This window comes from Hibiscus syriacus, unplaced genomic scaffold (genome assembly GCF_006381635.1).
Source record: "Hibiscus syriacus cultivar Baekdansim isolate YM2019G1 unplaced genomic scaffold, ASM638163v2 tig00110388_pilon, whole genome shotgun sequence".
Classification (NCBI taxonomy): domain Eukaryota; kingdom Viridiplantae; phylum Streptophyta; class Magnoliopsida; order Malvales; family Malvaceae; genus Hibiscus; species Hibiscus syriacus.
Window position 1 is genome coordinate 2,481,388 of NW_024062718.1, and position 6,711 is coordinate 2,488,098.

Sequence of the window (6,711 nt, forward strand, 5' to 3'; positions counted from 1 at the left end):
GTTTGATTTTTTTTTTTCTTATTTTAACTTTGAAAACATTAAAAATTTCATAGATTATATTCTACAGTAATGTAGTACACATATCTTCAATTCTTTTACGCAGATAAATTATGAAAATGGTGTATCTGAGAAAGTGGATTATCAAGGATTACAACAAATTATAGCTCCTCCATCGTTGGTTAATGAATATCATCGAGTCACATATCCCAGGTAAATAAATCATCATATGTAATTTACCGTTTGCCACAATCACACATTACTATATATTTTCATGCACACATTAAGATAGAGGTCGAACTCGAATACATACTTAAAATAAAAAGTTTTGATAGCATAATACAATGTTCGTTACATTTCAAAATAGGTGGTATAATGAAATGGAGAAGAAAGGGAAGAAACGACATCAACCGGAGGGTGTAAGGGTTCCGATCCATCCGAGAAGATACTCATCGGCAACTTTGCCGTTGCAGGTTGAACCGAAAAAGAGAAAATGTAAAAGAGAAGCCGGCACTAGTGGAGCTGCTTCACGCCCTGCCTACATACCTCTAGCATTTAGAGAGACGAAGAAAGATGCCTATATTTACTATAAGTGACATTTGGGTGGTTCGATAATATGTTAGTGTCCTAATAATTTGCAACCCAGCTGGGTTTTTGACGGTTATCAAAACTATAAGTTGGTCGTTTTTCTTTGATTTTTAAATGTTTTAATATGATTGCCTGTGTTGATAGGCATACCTCAAAATATTTAGCTTTTGGGGTTGTTTCTTTTAGATATTAATTTGGGAATATACATATAAGATAAAGATAATTGACAGGTATACGAATTATCTAAAGATCAAATTCGAGATTGGTATCGACTGAAAACTTAAACATAAGTTTATTGTCACTCTACCTATAATTCAACTAATGAGATTAATTTTAAATTTTCATAAATTTTAGTTTGTTGTTTAATATAATATGAACTTTGATATTATACAATTATAAAATAAAAAATTAATTTGTATTCAAGTATACAATGTTAAACTTAAGGCTTAATATAAAAATAATTGTCTAAATAATGCTTCAAAAAATATTTTGGTGTCTAAAGAATTTTTTGCTAAAAATACGTGTCTAATGTTTAGGTGCTTACCGTTTAATTTTTTAATTTTTAATAATAAAATATTATTTTAAAAAACTTAATTTATTGATAAAAAAATCCCAAACTTTTAATGAAATTATAAAAAACTCTGAAAAATTAAAATATTTCATTTCAACCCCATTACCAAAGGTTGCCAATCATTTTCGGCCACCATCGTCACCGAACACTTGGGTTTTGATCATAATTGCATGGTGGTTCGACTGGTGATGGCGGTGTGGCTTATGGACGTCGGAATCGACGAAAAACAGTGATAGTGGCTTAAATGCGACGAATCTTTGAACGTTTTTCTACGACAAACGGTGACACTTTACGACGAAAGGCCAACAGGGTTTGATCAGGGGTAGATGTCGATGCTGATGAAGGTGCTGGTGACGGTCATGGATGGCCAGCCGACGACCATGAAAAAGGGGAAAGGGGAGGGAGACGGGGAAGGAAAATAGAAAGGGGTGACGTGGGGCTGTGGGTTTTTTTTAATAAAAAACATTTTAATTTTTTAAATAAATTTTTAAAATTACCATACGTGATACGTGTCATTTAACATTCAAATTTAACGGTCGTTACTATCCAAACACTAAAAATCTCCGATGAAAGTATTATGCACTTATTTTTAACGAAAATTTATTTATGCATTAAAATTTTTTTTGAGGCAAAATTTAGTAACTTATTTTTTAATTAAGCCTAAAATTAGAATCATCAATTTGTTTACAAAAATAAATGTTTGTGTATGTAATTTCTAAACATAAAATAATGCTATATTGATAATAATGTTAATGATTTGTAAAAATCAAATTAAATGAAAATTTATATACAAATAATCAATTTTATATATGTACTTTTGAATGTAACGTTTACTTTGAAAATATAGTATATTTTCCCTTAATAAAAAACTAAATCCTCAACTCTATAAATAATCTATAAGAAAAAATAGCTAAATTTTATTATTAGCACTTGTATTATATATAATATAAATTATAGATTTAGTCATTATATTTTATTTTAATTGTTTTTATATAATTTTTAAGATTTAAAATTTAAGTCTCATTTGAATAAATTAAATTATGTCAATATTACTTATATTATTATTAATTGTAGATTTAGATTTATGTTCTCTAATTTACTAATTTAAAGTTCTATAATTTGATTATATTATCATTATATTATTTAGAATAATATTAAAAAATTAATTAAATTATAATTACTAAATCATAGAACTCGAGGAATTTCAGACCTCTGTTATTCTTTATTATTAATTTCTTTGATTTCATAGTATTTTAACTTTACTCATGCAGTGGAATGTATGACAAAAATCGTGGAAGTCTCCTCTTATCGGTAATGTACTGTATCACATTTCTCTTTTCTCCCTGATTTTCCCCTGTTCTTGTTCTTTTCTGTTTGCATTTGCCTCTGTTTTCTTCTCTCGTCTCTCTCTGTCTTTATGAAAAACTACTCCTCTGCTTTCTCTTTGCTATTTTCCCACTGTTTAATTCCAAAAACTATATCTCTTTCGTTTCTCGTTTTCGCTGTCTTGTCTCAATCGTCATTGAAAAAATATTTCTGGAACTGTGTTCCTCGTTTTGTGTTGTAATTCTTCTGCATTTTGCCCGAGAAAGAAAATCTAGTCTGTTCTCCGCTGTTTTCACTGTTCTATAGAGTTTCTACTCCAAAAAATAAATTTAATTACTTATCACAGTTAAATGAGTTTGATTTTATGATCCGGGTCATTTTAGTTGGGGCAACAAATGGGTTGTGGAAGCTCAAAAGCTGATAAAAATGAAGCCTTGCGTCTATGTAAAGAAAGGAGATTCATAAAGCAAGCTATTGATTCGAGGTACGCTCTAGCGGCTGCACATGTTTCTTACATTCAATCTTTTAGAAACATCGGCCTAGCTTTAAGAAGATTGGCTGAAGCTGATATTTTGATAGAGTCCTCTCGATCAACCTTAGCTACCGAGCTTGATAAAACACCTTCCCCTTCCTCCTACCCTTCACCATCTCCTTCTCATTTAGGAGCTGACTCGCCATTGAATAATGAGAGCCCCATTTCACCAGAAATGGCGAATTTGAGTTATATGAAAGCAGGAAAGAGTGCTGGTGTGACTTTTATGATTAATCCTAGTTTTGTGGAGGATGAGTAATTGGCAATGGCAATGCCCCCGCCCCCACCCCCCACCTCCTCCGTTTGAGTCAGGTTCTTCGTGGGATTTTTTTGATCCCATTGATGATTGTGAGAGCTTCAGATTTGAGAGGAATAATGGAATGGATGTGGATTTTGAGGATTCGAGAGAGTTTAGGAACACAGGGATTGATCATGGTGGTTTGGATGAAAATAATGAACTGAATAAACGGACTTTTTGGCCCGATTCAGGGAGAAATGCTGTCAAAATATCCGATACTTCAACAACGGCAAGAACTCGCAAGTATACTCGTATTCCATGGATAATGATATGTTTTTTATTGGATCAAGGGGTGGAAATGCAGATATAAGGCAGAGAAATGGCAAGAAAGTGAGGCAGCTATGTGCGGGGAATAATGTCAATGAACCAGGTGAAACTTTGATAGGAAAATGTGTTCTTGAACAATCAAGTTCAAAGAGAGAAAAGGGTGCTGAAGATGATGATTTATCTGCAGAGAAAGCGGACCCTTCTGAGTTTATTACCCATAGGGCCAAGGATTTTCTTTCAAGCATAAAAGTAATCGAACATCGCTTCTTTCGAGCCTCGGAAGCAGGCAAAGAAGTCTCCAAGATGCTTGAGTCAAACAAAATCAGGGTTGGATATTTTGAAGGCAAAGGTAAGCATTGTATCCATGAGAGGCAATTTATTTCTCCTTCAACTTTTAATTTTGGCTGCGAGTATCTTATGGATAAACTACTTGTAGGGGGATCCTCAACTTTTATGGCAGCTTTTCGACTTGTTTGCTGCCGAAGAAACACGGCTCTTGTTTCCCATGGTATGGTATATGGTGTTGCAGGGTGGAACGATAAGTTTATTTCACCAGAGAAAAATCTTGGGATTTTGCATCGATGGTGGATTGAATGTTGCTTTAGTACCAAGAGACAAAGTTCAACTGTTTTGTTCTCTTTTTATGTTAGTATGGTCATAACCTGTCTTGCATACAGCTAATTGAAAGATAGTCTCTTCAACTTGTAGGTTTTACTTGTTTAACATTTTTTGATAACCTCTAATGAACATTTCACTCTTCTTCTCATGTCATGATGTTGTAGAGTCGGTGCCACGTGTAACTAAAGTCGTACATTGGAAGCGGTCGGCATCTTGGAGGTCTTCTTCATCGAGAAATCCACTAACCAAGCGTCTAAAGACGATGCTGATGACAGTGGAAGTGACTTCATTGAAGAGTTCTGCATGGTTGCTGGTAGCCATTCATCCACCTTGGACAGATTGTATGCATGGGGAAAAAACTCTATGATGAAGTTAATGTATCAGATGAAACCCTTGAACATATTTTCAACATGTGAATGTCTTCTTTCCTATATATATACATATTGGAAACTTGAACTTGTGAGACCAATGTTGATTTTCTGGTATAACTTCTAATCTCATTGTCGTTTTCATCGGTGTAAGATATCATTGTTGCCTTGTTTGCACTCTTTAGGCTAGTGAATCTATCTGGAAGGAGTATGACCGGAAGTGTGATCGGCTCAGACTCCAGTTTGCTAAGGATCTCAACACTCAAGTAATAGATAAAACTCGGGCAGTTGTAAAGGGACTACATTCCGTGATTAGAGTTGCACTTCATTCTGTTAATACTGTATCGAAGCGGATTGAGAAAATGAGAGATGAAGAGTTGCAGCCACAACTTGTGGAATTAATTCAGGGGTGAATTAAAGAAAAACTTTTAATCTTGAGCGTTCTCGAATCATTGACATTGATATCTCGTAAATCTCGTCTATGCAGATTGCTAAGGATGTGGAATGTCATGCTTGAATGCCATCATTCACAGTATATCACCATCTCACTGGCATACCACACGAGGAACTCAACCGGTGCTCTGAAGGGACATACACACAGGCAGATTATGGCTCAGCTTCGGCAAGGGATCGAATGCTTTGGTGTAAGCTTTACGGATTGGATCAATAGCCATGTATCTTATTTGGAAGCTCTAAACGGTTGGATGCAAAACTGTATCATAGAACCGCGGGAACATTCGAAGAATAGGTATCCATTCTCTCCTCGCCTAGACCCGGGATTTGGACCACCGATATATGTACTTTGTCATGAGTGGTCAGCAGCAGTAAAAGCTTTGCCAGCCGAGGAACTTAGAGTTGCCATCAAAACCTTCTTATCTGATATTTGCCATCAAACGGACCTGTCGATCGAACAACCGCAAAAGAAAGAGAAATCCGTCGACACAAACAAAGGGGATCCCAAGATCAGAGACGGTGTTAACGTGTTAACTGATGGTAATACAAATGATGATGCATCTTCAAACTTACGCTGCATTCAAACAAGTATGACTCGTCTACTCGATAGGCTAACGAGATTTTCCGAGGCCTCTGTGAAAATGTTTGAGGATGTTCGACAGAAATCTGAAGCAGCTCGCATTACATACCTCAAATTGCAGGCCAACTAGTTTTGTAAGACTATCTATCGAAATAATTTTGTACATTTCAAACAGTTTTACAAATAGCATTCCTGAAGCATTAGAACAACCCGTTGGATCCTTGAACAGAGTCGTCCATCCCTAGTACACAGGACAGGTAGGAATAAATTACTATGATCAATTTTTTTAATAGTATAAGATGATTATAAGATAGTATGTCTATAATTTTTCTTAATCATTGACAATGCACATATATTATACATATACAGTTACTCAAATCCAAGACCTCAAAGATCACTCAATAAGTTCACTATGATCGATTTTTTATTAGCTTTGATAATGGAATAGTTTTATTTCTACATTTTTTTTCGTTTTGAAAGAGAATTATTTGATGCCATTTTCATCCAGAACTTTCTTGGATAGAAGTCTTTGGCATATCCGAAAATTAAATTGATTGTTCTAATCCAAAACCTTAGATGATGAATCAAATGCTTAACGAGTGGGTTTATTTCTATATTATCATTAAAATTTATTTTAAAGAAAAGGTCAGCTAACCACCATAGACAGATAATGTAATATATTAAAATGGTACATTATAGTTCTTTCAATTTCATCTTTAGCCGAGCCCAAAAATTATATTTTTTCGCTTTGCATGCAACATTCTTTTGAAAATTTTAAATTATTATATATTTTAAATATATTTTTTTATCTTTATTCATAATATATTTTTAACTCTTAAAATTTTATAAATTCATCTTCTTTTAAAATTTTAAAAGTTCATCTAACATAAAATTTTGGGTCCATTCATGCACGCATTGACATATGAATTTGAACTTTAACTAAAGTTTGAAGTTGCAAGAAAGCCATTACTTGTGGGCAAAACTAATTATGATAGCGCATATGCCTATACACACAGGAGCATTAGCTGCGAAAGACGCTCATAATTGGCTAAACAGGAATGGATAACGCAGCTAAATTTTTAAAATAATTCCTTATATTTTTTTATCAGAATA

General features: G+C 33.9%; 1 pseudogene; it reads left to right on the forward strand.

Annotated features, from left to right (window-relative positions):
- The first annotated feature begins 2,877 nt into the window (after positions 1-2,877).
- On the forward strand, positions 2,878-5,726 carry LOC120123021 (annotated as a pseudogene).
- Positions 5,727-6,711: the final 985 nt, after the last annotated feature.